Genomic DNA, 23052 nt, shown 5'->3' with positions numbered 1-23052 from the left:
CGGGAGATGTCTCCTGCATTGAGTGTCTGCTCCCTGGTGGTCAGTGTGCTCCCACATGGGGAGCTCTGCTCAGCCACAAGCCAGGCTAATGGCTGCCAGTACAGCGGTGGTGGCGGGAGCCTCTCCCGCCTCCTCAGCAGTGCTAAGGATGTCCGATTGCAGCTTAGGCCTGCTCCCCGCTAGCAAGTGGACATCCCCCAGGCTGCCAGAGGGATGTCTGATTTCCAGCTTAGGCCCAATCCCCTGGGGAGCGGGCCTAAGCCAGCAGGTGGACATCCCCTGAGGGGTCCCAGACTGTGAGAGGGCACAGGCCAGGCTAAGGGACCCCCCTCCGAGTGCACAAATTTTTGTGCACCAGGCCTCTAGTATATATGTGTGTGTGTGTGTGTGTGTGTGTATATATATAATTTGTTTATACAAATAAGATGCATGGAAACAAAACCTGAGATTTGGTCCTGTCTTATTTCCTAAAGATGACTTCTTATAGCATTTACATATTAACCATTCTCTTTTCTGTTTCTTTTTTTTTTTTTTTAAATATATTTTATTGATTCTTTACAGAGAGGAAGGGAGAGAGATAGAGAGTTAGAAACATCGATGAGAGAGAAACATCGACCAGCTGCCTCCTGCACATCTCCTACTGGGGATGTGCCTGCAACCCAGGTACATGCCCTTGACCGGAATCGAACCCGGGACCCTTGAGTCCGCAGGCCGATGCTCTATCCACTGAGCCAAACCGGTTTCGGCATCTCTTTTCTGTTTCATGTTTAAAAGTCAATTAAAAATTTTTTAGTTTCATCTAATTTACACTAGCAGTCATTACTCTTTTTCTTGCTAATGTTGGCATTAATTTCTGTGTATAATTCATTCTGAGAGAAGACTCTTATATCCCTTCATTACCCACCACTAATTTGTGCATTAAAATTTTTCTTAAATTATACTTTAGTGCTATTGTGTTGGTGACCATTATATATTTGTAAACAAATACATTTGTTCCTATATATTTATCCTTTGCCTTCTAAAAGGGTGAAAATGAACCTAGAATCTTTATCGAATTCTCAACAGACTTTGATGATACAATTAAAATACAAAGTAACCAGAAGTTAAATTATCAATAAGAGTCATTTATTTGCATTTTTATTTTAAAGGATACTTAAGAGAATTGTGATGAATTAGTAGTGACAAACTACTTCTTTCAGACTGATTTTGTGTGGAGAGTTTAATTAAACATTGCAGCTGTTTATCTCTGTGGTGATTAAATTTTCATATGTAAATTACATGTATTAAGATCAAGATACTTATGTAAATGGCACTTGCCTTAATGTTTTGTGTTACTATTATTAACATCTTACCATCAGTTTATAATCTTCTTGTATTAAAATCTATCTGCATGGATACATTGTTAAGACAAGTAGATTGAGATCCTAAAAACAAGTTTATTATGCATTTGTTATCTCACAATCTAAAGTTTATCAGGCAAACTAAATATGTTTTTAAAACTTAAATAAAATCAAAGGCATCTAGGAAGAACACCTGTCTAGTTCCAAATTCTATTCCTTAAAGAATGCAGTCTAAGGAGAAAGAACCAAGATAGCAGGGCAGGTAAACACGGGTACTCACCATCTCCCACAACCACATCAAAATTACAACTAAAAAACAGAACACCCATTATTCAGAACCACCTGAAATCTAGCTGAATGAAAGTCCTACAACTAGAGAAGTAAAGAAGAAAGCACAAGGAGGCTGGTAGGAGAGGTGGAGGAGTGTAACAGGCTGTTTCAACACCCATGTGTGGCATTTTTTAATCTAGGCTGAGGAGGCCTCCTATGAGGAACAAGGGGTCCCAGCCCACACCAGGGACCCAGTGCTGGGAAGAGAAGTCCCCATAACTTCAGGCTGTAAAAACCAGCAGGGATTGTGACCCTCCCTGGCCGTCCCTGCCGCTGATCAGCCCCCCCACCCCAATCGGGAGTTGGGCCAGCCGGCCAACCTTTGGCATCCCCTACCCCTGGTTGGTCAGGCCCAATTGGGGTGGGCCAGCAGGACCCCACCCATGCATGAATTCATGCACTAGGCCTCTAGTATAGTCAATAATATTGTAATAGCTATGCATGGTGCCAGGTGGGTACTTGAATTATGAGGGGAGGATCACTTCATAAGTTATATAATGTGTAATCACTGGGTTGTATAGCCAAAATTAATATAAAACTGTACATCAACTGTAATAAAAAAATAAAATGTACATAAAAAATAAAATTTAGCATATAAAAAACCACCCCCTTCACTGATTACCCTAGCACCTGATTTTATTTCTCAGGATAAGTACTTGTCACTATGATATTTTTCTTGTTTTTTTTTATGCATTTATTTTTTAATGTGAGTTTCATTAGAAAGAAAACTCATCTTCCTGGTTTGATGTTTTATTATTCATGCCAAGACCAGAGTCTAGACCTAAGTTATACTCAATAAATAGTAAAGTAATGATCGCATGTATTTGCCCTAAATCTATTATACATGGCTACAATGAATTAATCCAAAATTTACTGCAAATGACAAAATACTTGAAGACAGCTGTCTTGCTATCTTCATTTCCACTTGCTAAAAAATCCCCCATTCTGCAAGCACTTTTAGTCTATCTCTGATCCTACTTTTCTTTCTACAATTCCTGTTTGCCCATACTCTTTAAATGTGTAAAATATTTAGAAATAAATTTGTTTCCCTTTTAAAAATACATTGTAGAAATAAAACTGCACAGTACTTAATTACATTTACTTTTAATTCAAAATTTTAATACCAAAACATACAAAAATATTTGTTTCTACCATGAATATTTGACACATATTTATATTTGCCTCATTTTCTTTAAAGCCCTCACTTTTTAAAATCAAAAACAGAAACATAGAGATACATTTACAGCACTAAAGTCTCCATCTCTTGCCCTCAATTACTTTCTCCCAATTTCCTTGCCGACTATTGCTATTCTAAACTACTTAAATACTGCTCTGATAAGGGGGCCAAATTGTTATTATTTTTTATATACTCAGGCAATTTTCCCTGTGAATTTTATATTGCTACTTCTGTCATGTGTCATGTTCCCATGATAATATATGTGGGATTTCTTATCCATAAAATTTTTTTTCTATTTCTGTAATATAATAACACTATTTTATTACAGCCCTTTAATTAACCATAATATTGATTATATAAATTAACTTTGGGGTGAATTGTGCTCATCTCAAATTGTCTTTTTATCAACATATGAATTTAATAATACAGATTTCCATCACATGAGTATTAGCCCTTAAATTGTGATATATATACTAGCTTAAATGTTCAGTTTTAACTATGTTCTAATTGCAGTTATTATTTCTTTGCTGAACCATTAATTTGGAAGTGTATTCTTTAATTTCCAAATTGTACTATTCGGGTGATTACTTTTTTGTTAATTTTTTAACTGCATTTTGCAAGATCATGGTCTGTATGATAGTTCTCAGTTAGCATTATTTTAAAGTTGCTTTTCTAGTTTCATACTTTGTGATATCTTTTATGCTTTATTTACTAAATTATATCTTATATCATTTCCCCTCAGTTATAAGGATATTTCTGGAGATGAGTTCTTTCAACTTTCATTTATCTGAAACTATCTTCATTTTATTGGAATATTTGAGGAATTTCATCACCTACTAGCAATATAAACTTTTTTTCTTTCCTTTATTTGTTTTTCTTTCCTGTATTTAAAGATAACTCTGGCCACTATATTTCTGATGAGAAGTCAGCAGTAGTTCTTATCTCTGTTTCCATGTACACAATACATCTTTTATTCTTTGGGTACTTGCAAGATTTTTTTCTCTAAGATTGTTTTTTAGCAGTTTGAATATTATATTCCTAAATATAGTTTGTTTACTTGTTTATCTTTTTATTCACCCTGATTTAAATGGGCTGTGCTGTAAGTAGGTCTTTTTCATCAAATTTGGGAAGGATTTGGACCATTACACTTCTCATATATGTTTTTTTCTACCCCAGTCTATCTTTACCCTGAATACTGATCTCTGTCACCTTCAGCAGTATTGCCAAGCTCTACTAGACCACAGCTTTCCAAGAGTTTGGGAAACACTCAGAATTACCTTTATGAATTACTTATCTCAGAGATGGCAGGCTTGTGTGCCTGTTAGCACTCCTTGCCTGAAAACAGTTAAATTATTTCTTTATATATTTTACCCAGTTTTTAGGTGTGTTTTTTCCCTATGTTGGAAGGGATAGTCCTTAACCATGTACTGTATCATGGAAGAATACAACATCTTGATGTTGTATTTATCTGTTTCTGAACTCGTTTGTTAACATTTTTCATGATAGTTTTATTTTTTTATTTTTAAATATATATCTTTATTGATTTTGGAGAGGAAGGAAGAGGGAGAGAGAGATAGAAACATCAATGATGAGAGAGAATCATTGATCAGTTGCCTCCTGCACACCCACACTGTGGATTGAGCCTGCAACTCAGGCATGTGCCCTGACCGGGAATTGAACCTTGACTGCCTAGTTCATAGGTGGATGCTCAACCACTGAGCCATGCCAGCCAGGCATCCATAATAGTTTTAGATTTGCCTAGTTATCCAAATAATTTGGTTACATTTTGCTTTATATATTTTGAGGATATATCATTAGATGTTATACAGTTTCAGAAAATGTATATTCTACTGATAATTTTTTTACTTATCCTACCCCTGAAAGCTTGTTTTATTTTGCTTTGATTTATACTCAAGTCTACTTTATCTGGTACACACATAGCTACTCTAGGTCCTTTGTGATTAACTCTGAGGTATAACTCTCCCAAAACTTCAATATTCGGTTTTTCTAACCACATTAATACTTCAAGGTTTTGAGGTAATAGAATGATTTCAGAGAAACTGGGGGTGTCTGTGGCAGGAGCCAGGTGGAGAGAGGGGGGATATGTTTAAAAGAACTGAAGAGGCAGAAGAGTGTGTAAAGAGAGCAGATTCTGGAGCCAGAACATCAGGGTTCAAACCTTGTCTTGATCATGTGCAAACAGGTGGCCTTGGGAAATTCATTTAACCTCTTTGTAGGTCATTTTTCTCAAATGGCAAAAGGGTAATAGTAGCAGTGTCTTTTGATTGTTATAAAAATTAATTTATATAAAATAATAAATGCTATGTGGTAAAGGGGATCCCCTAATTGGGAAGAGTCACATGTAGACTAGTACTGGTATCTCTGGCATCCCACAACCCTAATAAGCTCTTTGAGCTATAAATCTCCTCTATTGTTGGTTTTATCTATTGGAAACCCTGGCAAATGGAGGTGGCCTCCAACTGGATGCAACACTGACGTTTGACTCACTGTCTGTCTGATATGGTTCATCTATTGGCTTGCCACTAGGCTCCTGTGAAAACTGATACATGAGACTTTGTATTCTCCAGCCTGATACTCCCTATTGGGGTGGATCAACTTGTACTCAGCAACTAACCAGGTAGGAAGAGCTCAGTGAGCCTCCCTTATTAAATGGAAAATGTTATATTCAAGAGTGTAGCCACCCTGGCCCCAGTATTATCTTGGCTTTCTTTTTCTTTCTTTCCTTTCTTTCTTTCTTTCTTTCTTTCTTTCTTTCTTTCTTTCTTTCTTTCTTTCTTTCTTTCTTTCTCTCTTTCTCTCTTTCTTTTCTTTTCTTTTCTTTCTTTCTTTCTTTCTTTCTTTCTTTCTTTCTTTCTTTCTTTCTTTCTTTCCTTTCTTTCTTTTCTTTCTTTCTTATTTATTATTTATTTATTTATTTATTTATTTATTTATTTATTTATTTACATGAAAAGTCAGAGAGTGAGAAACATTGATGTGAGAGAGATACATCAATTGGTTGCCTCCCACATGCACCCAGATTGGGTGCTGGGGATCGAGCCTGAAGCCAAGGTATGTGCCCTTGACTGGAATCAAACCCAGGACCCTTTAGTTCTAGGGCTGATGCTCTATCCACTGAGCCAAAACAGCTAGGGCTTATCTTGGCGTTATATGAAAAAGTGCCAACTATCCTTTTAAAGGAAGCTTAATCCTATATATTCTAAGTGAAGCAAAGCTTCTGGTTCTCTCTCTCTCTCTCTCTCTCTCTCTCTCCTTATTTCTCTCTCTCTCTCATTGTGTGTTATAGTTCTAATGCTGAATTTACTTTAAAATATAATTTAATTAATGATGTGATTTTTCTCCATTACTTAACTTGAAATTCTGTTAATTTAAAACAAAAAATGTTTAATGCCTTTATATTTATTGTGATTCCTTAATTATAATTGTATTTACAACTTATTATCTATATTCTACATGCTGTGCTTTTTCTTATTCATTTTTCTGTTTCCCAGCTTCTATTTTATTAATCAAATATTCCTTACTCTATCACAACTGGTTTGTAAGTTTTGCATTGTATTTCTGTTTTTGCAGTGCTTAATCTTACATTTTAATATGAATATTTGACCAAATCTAAAGTTAATCAAAAACACGAACTCCTACTGAACATTATTATGTTTGTAAGCCTGATCCTTGATTCTCTCTTACATCTGCTGTTCAACATTTTGTGACCCATTGCACATCCTCAAAGGGGGTCATTATTTATATTACAATAGCATGATTCTAATTCAATATATAATGTTTATTAAATCAATGTTATTAGAATTGTTTTTCATTAATTGCTTCTTGTATTACTTTTTGTGATTCTGAATTATATTTTTCAAACATATAGGTAATTCTCACTTAGCATTTATTTTTTAATATATTTTTATTGATTTCAAAGAGGAAGGGAAGGGAAAGAAAGAGAGAGAAACAGTAATGATGAGAGAGAATCAATGATCAGCTGCCTCCTGCATGCCCTCACTGAGGATCTAGCCGGCAACTCAGACATGTGTCCTGGCTGGGAATTGAACCATGACCTCCTGGTTCATAGGTCGACACTCAACCACTGAGTCACATCAGCCAGGCTCATTTCTTGATTATTCTCTTTGCCATCCTCTCTATTTTTCCCCTCTGGAACTCTATTAGACCTATGCTGGACCTCTGTGTTATATCTCTTATGGATTTTAATATCTCTCCTTAATTTAAATGTCAATACATTTCATTTCTAGAATTCAGGATTATTTTCATATCTGCTTGCTGCTTGTTTTCCTTATTTTAATTTCTAGATTACACATACTTTTTAAATATCTCTTTTCTTATATCTTCATTATATTAAAAATACCAATTTTATAATCTCTTACATATTACATTAGTATGGAAAATCTGCTCTTTGTCTTGCTGGAAAAAAACTAATTTATGTGTGTTGTTTGTCTATTGGAACACTACTACTGTTCGCAGGGTAATGTCTCCATATTTGTTTTGTTTTAATTATGTTAAATGATCCAAGGATATTATCAGCATGAGATCATATTTTAGATTACTTTATCTTGGATGATTCATGGACCAAGTAAATATAGTATATGTTCAATAATTAAAACCTTTCTATTGTACAGGCCAGTGACTATATAATTTTGTATTTTCAGGCCAGTTTCATGTTTTTCTACTTAGAAACCAGGATATTTACCATTTGATCATTTCCTTTGAACACCCTAGATTTATGCAGCAGTCAGCTTCCACTTCCCTATTTTTCATATGCCCCAAATTTTGTTTTCTCTCCTTCTTTGCACATTAAGAAACATATCTGAGTAGCTGTGAACCTTAAAAATAATAAATAATAGAAAAAAATGACAAGCCAACCAAATACAATAAGGAGAAAGATAATCACAGCCAATCAATCCTTTATTAGGCATTCTCTGACCCAGATTCTTTCCATATTGTATCCCATTTGATCATGACAACAACCTTATGAGGTAAAATTCATTAAAACCAACCTTCAGATATGGAAATTGAGTCTCAGAGATGTTAATGAAATCGATTAAATAATGACAGACTGGAAGTTCGAACCAATATCTAATTATAAGTATAATCAATTTAAACTACCTCTCTAATTGAAGAATAAGGTGGGGCAGTAGCTCTTCAACATACTCTTTTATTTTGTTTAACAAAGTGATAAATTATCCGGTAGCTATAAAGTTATACAATATGTAAAATACTGAGTATGGTTCTTATTTTAAATTAATAATTTACTATAACTCATGGTTCTAGGATAAACAAATGGCAACCGAATAGTTTTTCTTTTGTTGGTTGAGTCAATTTCTTGTTGCTTCCTTTATGTTTTTTTTTTTTTTTTGATTGTTATATTCCATACCATTAAATGTGATAAAGGGTACAAGGATGTCATCTCTAGAAAATGTCTATTTTGAAAACCTATCAGTCCTACTATTACTAGGTACTAATTGTAATCTTGGTTTTGTGCCATGAACAATTGGTGAATGAGCAACATCATATTGTTCGTGAGACTGACTGAAGTCAAAATTAATCAGTCACTGATGCAGCTCAGTTCAGTGTATGCCTCTTCACAATCTGTGCCCATTATTGCCAGACCGATACAAATTAAACACCAAAGAGGGGAGACCTATTATCAGGGGAAATTCTACTCTTGGAGTCACACAGCTCAGTAATTAGTAATAATAAAGAAAATTCTAAAGCATGCACAAACTCACACACATGCATATTTGTATATGTCTGTAATATTTTAAAGAATCCCCATATTGTCATAAAGCTTTACTGGCACTTTGGGTTCTTTTCAAATATTTATATATAGAATATTTATTGGTGATGTTTATAGTCTCCAATGAGAATAAAAGCTTAGTCGGCCTGCATTGTTTCATTTCTCACAGGCTTATTTTATTAATTTCTCTGCTAGTTGTTGAAAACTATAACAATGAAAAATAGAAATAGTCAGTTGCGGATTCTCAGCAATTACCAAAAGTTAATTAAAATTATTAAGATAACAAACATGCACACATAATGCTCTTGTTGATACATTTTAACTACATTTAATAAGGAAATGCAAGTTTGAGCCAATCTCATAAATTGTTTTATGCTATGTTAATGCTTCATCTAGCTAGTCACATTAAATATTGATAGACTGTCCTCTTAGAACGTTTAGACAAAAACATTTTGTTTATCTCGAAGCCTAAGAGCTAAAAAGCATCCAACCCAGAAACTGTGTTAAATCAGTTAAGCAGTAAAAATGAACATAATTATTTGTTCTCAGTCCTATTTGCATCTGATGAGTAAGAGAAATAATAATATGGGACTCAGACCACACTGGGTTGTCAGCCCTTTTTCATGATTTAAATGTCAATAAATATTTAAATGAGATGTTTAGTTTTCTTTCCAAACAAATAATTTAAATGAGGTTTTAATAATAATTTAAAATAACTAAAAGCAAATAATTGCTTTCCTGAGCATATATTTTACTCTCAATATTGCTAAGTATCACAGAGGGATTTTCAAGGATAAATGACAAGGCGTCTTTCCTCAAGAAGTTTATAGTTGCTTGGGATATCCTATTGATACCTATAGAATACTTTATGTCATATATTATAAATACTTTTATGAATACTAGTGTTCATCTTAACTATTATCACATAGGCTATCAAGTAATAAGCTATATTAGTGACAGAAACTTTTTGGAGTTAATAGGAATGATATTTAAACATGGATTTTAGATTATGGTTATTTTTAAATGAATAATTCAAAGTACAATTCGTATTCATGTTAAAGGAAGCAGCATTGCTTCATTCACCAACAAGCAAACAAATAAGCACATTAAGTGAGAAAGTATCTAAAAATCTTAATGCTTATTTTCCTATTATCTGTATTTGAATAAAAGTAAAGTTTAAATATGCTGCATGTTATCTGTCTATGTCTCCAGAGTCATACTGTCTTTAAATTACTATTCCACCTTCTAACTCCAAAACTTAATTAGCACCCAGTTGGTGGAATTTTTTCATAGCAGCCCTATACAACTAACAGTTACTAATTTCAGATCATGCATTTTTACTTTTTATCAAGCTAACTTAATACTACACAATAAGAGGTGTGATAATTTTATCTCTAACAGATGTGGGTCACCGAGCTATGATTAAATTAAATTAAAATGCAGCTTGATTAACTAATGATTATCATCATCAGCTCAACCATCTTTGTCATTTTATCTACATGGGAATGTTTACCTGGAAGGAACTTTGTAGTTATTTATTAACCTTTGTACATCTCCAATACAAAATTTTAAGTTGGTTTGGTGTTAATAATTTACCAAGTATCTGTGAGTCAGATTGTGCTATGCTTTATCCTATAGACTTAGAAGTTTACTGCTTATTTTTTTGAAAAGCGTCTGTGTATTTGCACACTGAGAATACTAAAAGGTAACGGAGCTACAGAAAATTGAAGACTGGATGTGTTATGGTTATGTAGTTATGTGCTCTCATTTTTCTATCAAGATGTTTATTCAGAGGCTCAAAATATCATGTAATAAAAAAAAGATATAAATCAGGATCATATACTCTATTTTCCTTAGCCAAAGTGAGCTTTAATCCACACTAGCAACATCATGAGTATTTCATTGGTTTTGAATAGTATGGGGATATGCTGTTATACCTCTAAGTTAAGGAGGAAGTTGATATTGGTGGGTATGGAGGAGGGTTTAAAAGACTCAGGATAGAAGTGTAGGGATGACCAAATATAAGGAGGGTAATTATATCTTCTAATGGTCTAGTACTCCCCTAAGTTTTCATCTTCTACCTCCAATTGCCAGACTTTACCTTTATTCTAGGGTTAAAGACATTAACATCCCACAGCTTAAAGAGGTTTCTGACCCTCCCTTAAGCCAAACTTTGAGAGAATTAGGCAGCTATAAAAGCCTAACAGCCACTATTTTCACTAAGCTTTCTGGTGACTCACATTTTTGAGATTTTAAGACTATCTTCTTTACATTTAGATAAGGAAACTGTGAAGTATGTATTTTATGACTTTAAAAAGCTAAACAGAATAGAGAAATTTATTTAGTGCATGCTATGTGTCCCACAATTTGCTGAGCTCTGAACTAGTGGGGCCACAACAAAAATAAAATACAACCCATGTCTTCCAAGTGTTTTAAATCTAGAAAATAAGGATTACATGCCTAAAACAATTCTAGGTAAATACCTTGTGATAAAGAATGAATAATTAAATAAGTGAAAAATCTGCAGGGGAAAGAGGGCTGCCTTGATTTTTACAGAATGAGACCTATATTTGAAGGATATGTAGATTTGGCTTGACAGTGGTGGGTAGCAAGGCAGCAGAAGCATTCCAGAACAAAGCAAGGCAGAGCATCTGGATAGAGAAAAAGAAGGAAAAGATACACTGGGATTAAATAAGAAACTATCTCTAGTGAGAAATGAAGATCATTCTTAAAGTAGTTCAGAATTAAGGACTCGGGAGAAAAGAATTTCAATAGTTAAGATTAGGATCAGACAGACAAGACAGACAAATTGAAGTTTGGTTTGATAAAGAATAGGAAATGTTTCTCAGAATAGTCTCTCAGAATTGGATAAAATGAACTAGAGAGAACAAAGGCCAGAGTATTACTGCAGATAACAAAAGGGAAATGAAACTGGAAAGGCAAGAACAAAGAAAATTAGGTATCTGGATGGTGAGCCAGATAAGTCCACTAATGTATAGGACATATGAGATTATGAGTTTTGTGGTTTGCAAAATGTCACCCATCTGAGGTGACAAGTGAAGAGGCTGAAATCCATTTGACAAGCCTTCTTGTCAGGGTGTGACTATTTTTTGGGTAATTCATTAGCTCAGGCTGGGGGGTACCTTTTCTCTTTTACCCTCTTCCAAGAAGCTTCAGTCTCAAACGTGCTAGTGCATTTCCAGGGCCCAGAAGAGAGCTTAATATACAGTAGAGGCTCCATCAATATTTTATGCCTGGTTATTTGTATAAAGAATGTGGCCAATAAATAACAATGATGACAAAAACAAAATTCCTAGGGAAAAATTGTGTTTCTCAGAGAAATTGGTTAAAAAAACAACCTTGGATTTGACATACAGAAGAGAAATCCAAGATACTTTGTCTCACAGTCAACAGGAAAGTAAGAATAGATATAGGTGGGGGCTTCTGGAAGTGTATAATATGTGACACTAAAGGTTAGAACATTGGTAGTGAAGTCAGAAGAGCTTGGTTGAGGAATGAGCTTAGAAGAACAGAGCCAGGCTGGTGTTGCTCAGTGGTTGAGCATAGACCTATGAACCAGGAGGTTAAGGTTTGATTCCAGGTCAGGGCACATGTCAGGGTTGTGGGCTAAATTCCCAGTGTTGGGGCGTGCAGGAAACAGCTGATCAATGACTCTTTCCCATCATTGATGTTTCTATCTCTCCCTCTCCCTTCCTCTCTGAAATAAATAAAAAATATATATACTATATATTAAAAAGAACAGAAAATACTGAGAACTCTGCTTTGAGGTCTATCCAAAGGTAATGTTTGAGTCATTTAAACTGGTACCTCTGAAAGCAAAGATATCATTGAAGAATAAGCCCTTGACCAACTCCTGTTATTCATTCAAGGCATGACTCTGGGACACTTAGAATATAGACTAAAGAAGATGGAAGACCGAAGAAATTTCAGAGACCCATGGTACTGAGGGAACACTGGGATTCAGTTCCAGCAAGAGTACAAAGTCTTTGGAGCACACTCCAGGCTCTTGGTTGAAATCCCACAAAGACTGTGTCTTGAAGTACAACCACATCCTAAGAATAATGGCCAATTTGAGAAAGACCCATCCTGATACGGCTTAAAAATCAACCCTGAAAAATAAAGAAAGTCATGTCTAGTTTCTGACATGTAAGGATCTCGGAAGATGTCACTCCAATCCTCACAACAAGAAAAAGCTGAACGAAGTGAAAATCAGCAACTCTTCTCAGATCCATCAGACAACTCTTGTCATAAGGCAAACAGATGCCCTGAAAACTGGAAAGCCAAATGAATACAAAAAATCATAGTTTAACAGGATCAGATGTTGCTAAAGCCAGGACCTGGTAGGAAAACAAACTCTAAGTAACCACTGGCGGAGATTGAGTGTGACCTCCTAAGGGTCAAGTTTTTTTAAGAGGTGGGCATGTTTGTTGATATTTACATGAGGAAGTGCCACCAAATTGTCATCATAAAGATGTGAGAATATCTTCAATGATTCCAGCAGAAAGTGGGGGGAGAGGAAAATAACCATGTTTTTTTTATATTCCCAGAGTATTCTGTTTTCTGCCTATCCTCAAAGGAAATTACCCAAGTCCATTTACCTCTAGTCATCTTCCTATTCAGATGAACATAAAACTACAGGCCTATTTACTACCAGTCCTAGTACCCAATAACACATCATGTCCAGCTTTCAACCCAAAAAGTATAATGCATGCTAGAATGCAAGATATAAAACAGTCTGAAGGAAAAAGCAATTAACAGAATAAGGCTATGATATGGCACAGATTTTAGAAATATCACACCTATACCCTCTTCTACCTCCACCACACCCCGTTTTCCCCTACAAGAACCACACTGCTGCCAGTCCTTTATGTGTAAAAATGTTAACAATTAAGGATACAAATTATATAATCATCTCAATAGATGCAGAGAAAGCATTTGACAAAATTCAACATCCCTTCTGATAAAAACTCTCAGTAAGTTAGGTATAGAAGGAATTTTCTTAAACATATGACAAGCCCACAGCTAACATCATACTCAACAGTGAAAAGCTGAAAGTTTTCCCTCTAATATCAGGAACAAGACAAGGGTCCCACTCTTACAATTTCTATTCAACATTGTATTGGAAGATTTACCCACATAGTTTTGGCTATTGCATGCTGGAGCCGTGGTCAGATTAAGGAACTTCGTGGTATTCATAATGATACCGAATTTTTGGACTGGAACCCGGATTCTTTGTCCACCGGAATCGAAGAATGAATCCACGGACAGAAAGTGGTATAGCAAAGTTGAAAATTTATTGAAGAACAAGTAGAGACTCCCACATGGGAAGAGGGAAAGAGTCCCACAGAACTGACTCCAGTAGGGAGGGGGAAGAGTCCCACTGAGTTCTTTTTCTCTATGGTTTATAAAGGCTGCAGTTCCTGTGTCCTGATATCCCCTCTGATTGGTCACTATTCCCCTTCGAATTGGTTACTATAGGGATTCCTAAGGCCCTCCTTCCTCATAGTCCTTCCATTTCTCTGGGCTTTCTTCTTTTCCATATGAATAAAGGGCTTTGTAAATGTAGACCTTTCCTGGCTACTTCCAGTTCCCTTGTCTTATGTAAATGCCACTGGTGCTGCTCCCTGGTCTTATGGAGATGTAAGTGCACCTGGCTTCCTTGAGTTATGGAAATGTACCTTCTCCCAGTCTGCAGTCCCCACGCTTTTCCATGGACCCCAATTCTAAAGATCCCTAAGCCTGCCTATGTTACCCCCAAATTCCTGCTTCAATAATAAAACAGCATGTTTAACATGGAAAGGTTGAAGAGCTGAAGGCTGAATATTTTGACTTTGGAAATTTAATTTTTATTTCATTGTTCCTAACTGGCACAAAGAGTTCTCTCTGGCATTGAATTTATGGAAGAAATACAACTGACCTATGCTTTACACCATTACAGCCTGAAAATGTCCAAAGTACAGGATGGCTCCACCCGACCACGGAAAGGCTTTACTAAAATGGCGGGACCACATAATACTTGTTAAGGTAGCTCCTGTGAGTCTGTGTCCTCATACAGGGTCATAGATCCCAACAAAGGGTTTACAGCTGGGGACTCTGAGGACCATCTAGGTCTGGGAGTGCTGTAGTGCCCTGTGAATATGTAGCCATAGGGCCAGTGTCCTCTGTGCTGAAACAGCTCAGTGGCTGACTGATTGGGCTGTAATCTGTGTGCTCAACATGGAGGTGCTGTAAGTGAGAGGAAATCTATCGCCAAGTCCCACAGATATTGCTCCCATCAGAGAAAGAAAATTACTCCTAAACCACATATCCTTCCATTTCTTACAGGAAATTCAGCTACACTATAATATGTAAACACCATCGTATATGTGGTATTGACTGACCCAAATGTCGCTGTGTGGCACATGACGGTGCTATGTGATCTTATTTACATGTGGCATCTAAAAAATGTGAGACCTGTAGAATCAGAAAGTAAATGGTGGTTTCCAGGGGCTGATGGGAGAAATGGGAAGATGTTGTTCTGAAATATAGCATGGTGATTATAGTTTATACTATTCTATTGTATACTTTAAATTTGCTATAATACTCACAAAGGTGTACACACACACACACACACACACGCAAAGGTAAGGATGTGAGAAGATGGATGTGTTAATTAACTTGATTGTGGTAACCATTTTATAATATATACGAATATTAAGTCATCACATTGTCCACCTTAAATAAAAATCACAACGTACAACTTAAATAAATAAACAAATAAAATATTTTAAGATTGTGTTCAAAGAATATTTATTCCCATGGGGAAATGACTGTAACACAAGAAGCTATTATATATGGCCCCAATTTGATTTTCTTACTGAGTGGCAACAATATAAGTGATCTTTTTCTTTTAAAAAAGTCTTTATTTCTTAATATTTTAATATGAAAATTTATAATTATAAAAATGCATATAATTTAAAAATAAATATTCATAGAGCCATGTGTAAGCCCGGTACTAATTTGACACAGCTTTTCATCTTTGTCTCTGCTGTGTCACACCTTTGATTATTTTAGCTAAGATTAACTTGTCACCTTCTCATTAATAGAGCTGTCAGAAATTTCACCTTTGATATTATCTACTCTAGTATTTCAACATGTCTAATTATCATCATTATTAATAATTACAATTATGAAGGATTTGATCATTTTTTGTCATAACACTATTCATTCAGCAAACATTCACTCTATGTCTAGTATTTGCCAGACACTATTCTAGGCACGGGGGCATAAGACATTAAAAAAATAGAGGTAGTAGAGTGCAGAATCTCAAACTACTGAAGAAAGGAATGACATAATTTCAAAGTCACAACCTCTTGAAGCAAGGATAAACATGGCTTCTTTAGTCCTGTTCTTAGATATCTAATTACCAGAACAACTCATAAAATTTAAACATTCAATAATTTCACCAAGAAAGTGCCATTTTCATGTTACAACTTAATGATTTTGCCAGATTTTTATTTTAGAGATGAATCAGACTTTTGAGGTGATTTGTGTAATTTCTTTTTCCATTGATAATGAAACTTGTGAGTCAACAAAAAATGATGACTAACTTGGATTCAGAAAGCAAGTGAAACAGGAGTAGAAAACAGATTATTTCACATAAACTAAATTAAGGCCCCCCTTTCTTCAGTTGCTGGTAGTATAAAGAAAAACTGAGATCCAGACAAAAAATCATATATCTTACAATTGTTGTAACTTATAAAAAACATTAAACTCCCCAATTTTTCACTCATCTATAATAATAAAAGTGTAATATGCAAATTGACCAAACGGCCGAACAGCTGGATGACATCTGCGAGGGCCAAGGCAGCCGGGGCTGCGAAGGCCTACTCCTGCATGAATTTCGTGCATCGGGCCTCTAGTACAGTATAAACAGACTGACTCTTAGATCTAGTGCACAGATCTGAAGGAGAAAGGAACTGGCTAACAACACAAACATACAATGTGTGTGTGTGTGTGTATGCATTGTGTGAGTGAGGAGGGGAATGGTGTGCACATGCACATGCATGTATAGAGGGATCTGGGAAGAAGGGGCACTTGTGTAAGCTTCATCAGGATGCTATAGGTGGATAGTGTGTAACTACAGGAGCTGTTGACCCAGATTTTTTTGTTCTTGTGCTTGGTCATTATAATTTTTTTGTTCTCATACTTGATGATATCAATCATTGTCTTGTAGATTCAATCTTTAATAAATCTTTTCTCTAATTTAAATAATTGATATATATTCTCTTTGATTACCTTCACTGGAATTGTTCCTTATGGTTTTCTTGATTTGTCATCTATAGCACTGATTGTGATTACTGAAGTAGGTCTGCTCTTTGCTGTAGTAATAAGTTTTAAAATTCTGCCAAGTCACTGTTTTGGTCCTAACTTTATTTCCTTGCTTCTTAAAGCTCTTTTTCTGTTTTCTAAATTGATCATATTCATCAACTGCTATTATGATTCAAGACATTGTTATTTTAAATTGATATCAGTTTCCTATAATAAATTATCTAAATTATTACTTTTCTCTACTTTTTCTCTACTACCTCCACATTCTTTTCATATTTTCTCTATAATCTATTGCCATAGGTGTCATTCTGTTTGATCAGTATTACTGTTACTACTATTGCTGCTACTTTACTTTTCTTGTTAGTAAAAGTGCAACTTGTTATAATTTTTCTAGATTGCAAGTGCCAACATGTATCTATAATCTTAAAATTATTCAAGAATATGCACGACCAGTGTGGCTCAGTGGTTGAGTGTCGACCTATGAACCAGGAGGCTTCAATTCGATTCCAGGTCAGGGCACATGCCATGGTTGCAGGTTTTATCCCCAGTAGGGGTGTGCAGGAGGCAGCCAATCAATGATTCTCTTTCATCATTGATGTTTCTATCTCTCTCTCTCCCTCCCTCTCTGAAATAAATAAAAATATATTTTAAAAAAGTACTCAGGTATTTAACATAAAAACATTTAAATATTCACACACAAAAATTGAAACAAGAATTTTCATTGCAATATTATAAAGAATATTAAGACATTGGGGAGAATCGAAGATGGCGGCATAGGTAAACACCGGAGATTGCCGCCGTAAACAACCACTTCAAAAATACAACTAAAAGTCGGAACGGACATCAACCAGAACCACAGGAAGGCTGGCTGAGGAGAGACTCTTCAACTAGAAGCAAAAACAACAGCATTCCGATGCTCAGAGGAGGCGTAGTGTGGAAAATTTAAAGGTACGGTGGTGCGGTGGTGAGGTGGTGTGCGAGCAAAGCGGGCTGGAGGCTGAGGGCGCGGTTGTCGTTTTCAATCAGGAGTGAGTCTCAGACTCTGGGCTACAGATCCGGGCGAGTCTCTAGGGACCCAGACTCAAACGGGAGAAGCGGGACTGTCTGGCTACGGCCCCTCCGAGGTTTGCAGCGGTTGATGGGACAGAGAGGCAGAGCCCCTGGGGACGGACTGAGAGCAGTCATAGCGGCTCCCTCCCCCCGCCCTGTTGAGCCCGCCCCGCCCAAGCCCTGCGCACAGCCATTTGCCGATCGCCTCAGGCAAAGGCTGGATTAGCGCCTCCCCAGAAGACAGACGTTTTCCGCACAGCTGATTCCTACAGCCAGTCGGCCTGGTGGTCAAATCCCTCTAGTGTTAACTACAACAATTAAGGCTTGGCTAGAACAAGACTGCGCACAGAGACCACAAGGGGGTGCACCAAGAAAGCATAAAAGATGCGGAGACAAAAAAACATGACAGAAATGGAGGATATGGAGCTAAGAATCGCAATTTTGAGGGCTTGCCATAAATTTGTGCAGAGCCTCACGAAAACTAATGAGACCCTCGATGCTACGATACAGAAATTAGAAAGTAAGCATACACGGACTGAAATAAAGAATATTATACCCAATAGCAGACCAGAGGAGCTCAAGAATCAAACCAAAGATTCGACAAAAAACACCCAATTGGAAAAGCAAAATGAAAAAAGAATCCGAAAGTGTGAAGATAGTGTAAGGAGCTCTGGGACAGCTTTAAGCGGACTAATATCAGAATTATTGGAGTGCCAGAAGATGAGAGACAGCAAGATATTGAAAACCTATTTCAAGAAATAATGGCAGAAAACTTCCCCCACCTGGAGAAAGAAATGGACTTACAGGTTCAAGAAGCGCAGAGAACCCCAAACAAAAGGAATCCAAAGAGGACCACACCAAGACACATCATCATTAAAATGCCAAGAGCAAAAGACAAAGAGAAAATCTTAAAAGCAGCAAGAGAAAGAGGCTCAATTACCTACAAGGGAATACCCATACGACTGTCAGCTGATTTCTCAACAGAAACTTTGCAGGCCAGAAGGGAATGGCAAGAAATATTCAAAGTGCTGAATACCAAGAACCTACAACCAAGATTACTTTATCCAGCAAAGCTATCATTCAGAATTGAAGGTCAGATAAAGAGCTTCACAGATAAGGAAAAGCTAAAGGAGTTCACCACCGCCAAACCAGTATTATATGAAATGCTGAAAGGTATCCTTTAAGAAGAGGAAGAAGAAGAAAAAGGTAAAGATACAAATTATGAACAACAAATATGCATCTATCAACAAATGAATCTAAGAATCAAGTGAATAAATAACCTGATGTACAGAATGAACTGGTGATTATAATAGAATCAGGGACATAGAAAGGGAATGGACTGACTATTCTTGGGGGGGAAAGGGGTGTGGGAGATGCGGGAAGTGACTGGACAAAAATCATGCACCTATGGATGAACACAGTGGGTGGGGAGTGAGGGTGGAGGGTGGGGTGGGAGCTGGAAGGAGGGGAGTTATGGGGGGAAAAAAGAGGAACCAATGTAATAATCTGAACAATAAAGATTTAAAAAAAAAAAAAAAAAGACATTGGAAACATACCCAAATATAGGAATGGCTAAATCAATGTGTGTGTGTATATATATATATATATCCACCTACTAGACTATTGAACATTGATTACACAGAAAAATTATCATGATTTAAGGTCAAAAGATATAAAGCTATATGTGTTCACAAGAATAAACATATTTACATATATGTATATATATTTCTCTACATACAATAGAATTATTTGTAGATACACTTCACATGCATAAAAATACTGGATTCAAGTACATCCAGATGTTAAAATCAATTATGGCTAGAACTGTGGGAAGGGGAGATTCTTGGTAACATGCTTGTCTTTTTTATATAATTATTACTGTATTATTTATAATGAGCATGTGTTCTTGCTCATATTAAAATAGTGTTTATATTAACAAAAAGCAATCTGTATTGTAAAACTAGAAAGCAACTTTAAATATGGGTCGAGTTATATTTGTCAAACAGGAAAAAAATTAATAGGAAAAACAAATGTGAATGCTTTAAAAAACCTTGGAAAATAATATTTTTACAAGAAGGATGTAATTTTTGAACAGTTAGTGTTAAATTAGGCTAACCACAGGCCACACTCCGAGGAGGAGGTATTTGTACTTTATGTAACAATCATGGCCAAGTATAGCACCAGAATGTATGAATTTCATGGTAAACACTCAAAAGTTTTCCCTTACATTTTAATACATTTTCATGAAGACATCATCTAGACTCTAACAGCTTTGTTGCTTACTGGGGTTAATTTTATTCTTTTGGCTGGAGTTATTGCTTTTGTTTTATTAGACTGCCTAGTATTCCCCACACATGATAGTAAAATGAGAAGGATATCTGTATCTCATCCGAAGATTTTGTGCTCAAGTTTAAGAACAGTTTCCTTTGTGTAAAAAGTTTTCATTTTTGTTGTTGTTTTTGAACCACTTAGTGTTCATTCAAAAATTTCCCTAAATCTGAGAATATTTTTGATATTTCATTTATGACTTTGGAACACAGTTAAGTTATTCCCATGGTCCGGGGGAAAACCAGTGAACTAATAAAAGAATGTCGTTTTTGTGTGCTGATGAGTCCTGTGTCTCCAGCAGATTAACTTTGTTCAGTCATTCAAATGACTTAACTGAATCAATGAAGGAAGCCTCAGTTGCTGGAACCTGAAAATCCACAGTGGGAATGTAACATTTTCACAAGCTTATACCTACCTCCTTAGGACTGAAAAAAAAAAATTGTCCAGAAACTCTTTGGAAACAAAATGAGTTGGTGGTATAGTTAACAGCAATTGTTTTCTTCTGGCTGCCCAAGCGAAAAATAAAATCACAGAGTATTTTTAGCATCATACGACCACACGAGGGTGCTCTCTCCCCAAATATGTGCCTGTGAGTGAGCAGGCCTCAACTAGGAAAATTTTCTTGCTTCCTTTCTTTCCTAGGAAGCATTTCCTATACATTTTATAATATATGAAAGAATTTGTTAGAGAAACATGTGTGAGAAGGTGAAAAATAAAAGTCTAGACCTAAATACAAATAGCCTTTTCATTCATTCATATATATATATATGGAACAGGCATACAAAAAGATATATATATATATATATATATGAAACAGGCATACAAAAAGATATCTTTGATTCTTTGATTTAAAAATATGATTCTTCATAAAGGTTCACAGTATTAGGCAAAGTATGGCCCATGGACCACCTATTCTTCAGGGTAGAGGAAAGCAAGGGGATGTGCTTATTAAATAAGCATTTCTCTGTGTTACCCTGACCTACAGAATCAGAATATCTAGGTCAGGCCCAGGAATCTGTATTTATATATTGTTCCTCCCATAATTCTGATGCACCTTAAAGTTTAGGAAGTGATGGTATGGGGTCATTAACAAATGATTACTATTGTAATCACTGAGATATCTGTGAACATTTAAATTTAATAAATTAGTCATTTATTCACAAGAGAATTTAATCTGGAATATAACTGAAAATACTCTCCCTAAGTTCTCACAATCTTCACAGATATAATAAATATAACACCTATTCTTTGAGACAATAGAGAATATGAACTTTACTGATCTTGCCAGTTTATTGAGGTTTTGTTTCTCTTTCCTTTTTGACTTAGTTTAATAAATAAAATATAACCCCTGTTTAAACAGGTAAACTTCACACCCATAAGATTAATTGTTGCTTGTCATTTTTATAAAAGTGTCTGAATATTGAAAAGTTTAAGAACTAACTTATAAGGTGGAAATATGTCTTGTAAAGTACAACTGACATTATAATTGTATTTTCTGTGGAAAATGAATTTATATTTGAGAAAATTAAAAACTTAGGTTAATTAGTAAGTAATGATTGAGGGAAATGTTTATCAGCAGGGCTAGCTCTTGATCTTTTAAAGAACCAAAGTTATGCATATCATCCATGGGCCTTGCCTTTGTACACAGAATTTTATGTCCCAGAGAGAAAAAAATACTGGAAAGGAATAGGTTGTAGTATCTGAACTTGCTCAGGCAAAGGCTGATAAGTTTTATATGCAATGTGGTAGTCCCTAGGATCAAATTAATGTCTATAAAAATAAAACTGGAATATTTATGTGATATATATATATGTGTGTGTGTGTGTATCAAATACATACATGTACTTATATCACATAGCCATATTTGTGCATAGATCTATGCTTAGCATAAAACAATATAGAATATTAGAACTCAGATGGAATCTCCAAGCCAACCTTCCATTCAGTGCACATCTCATTCTATATATAATTTTCTAGATAGCCAACCATCTGGCCTCTGCATGACTGCTTCCTGGAAAAGGAGGCCTCATACTGACCATTGCAGATCATACCATTTTAAAAAGTAATTGTGTAAAATATCGATGATACTGTTTTAAACACTGAAACTGGATCAGTAATATTCACCTATTACTACTGATTCTTTCTGACCTAATCATAAGTTTATTGCTTTTATTTAACACCTCAAAAATATGAACTATGTGGATATAGTTTAAATTTCTCAACTTACTACTTTTATATCTATAATATCTAAATTATTTTTAGAAACTTTCTAACACTGTTAAAACTAATGGTTTCATGTGCCTTCTTCAAAGACATAAATGCAAAATAAAAAGTTTGTGATGATGCAGAGAACAAAGAACTCTATGTCTCTTAATGTGGACCTCAGTCCTATAAACTGAGATGTTTTCTTTCTTAGATGCTTCAGCAAAGATGAACATTTAGCTGTATATGTAAATCCTTCATATTTTTGTAGTAGCTTTATTTAGTCATTCTTTAATGTTCAAGCATTCATTTAGAAAAAATTTCTGCATACCTATTATCTTTCTCGGTACAACACTATTCTGCATGTAAGGGATAAAACAGTGAACAAAACAGGCAGAAGACCTTGACATTGTGAAATACATATACAGTGGGGTCTTGACTTACGAGTTTATTTCATTCTGTGATGAAGCTCATAACTTAAATTACTCATATGTCAAATCAAAAAGTGAACGAGTGAGACACGTGAT

Source organism: Myotis lucifugus, unplaced genomic scaffold (genome assembly GCF_000147115.1).
Source record: "Myotis lucifugus unplaced genomic scaffold, Myoluc2.0 scaffold_32, whole genome shotgun sequence".
Taxonomy (NCBI): Eukaryota; Metazoa; Chordata; class Mammalia; order Chiroptera; family Vespertilionidae; genus Myotis; species Myotis lucifugus.
The sequence above is the reverse complement of the archived record's forward strand: the minus strand, read 5'-3'. Positions refer to the sequence as shown.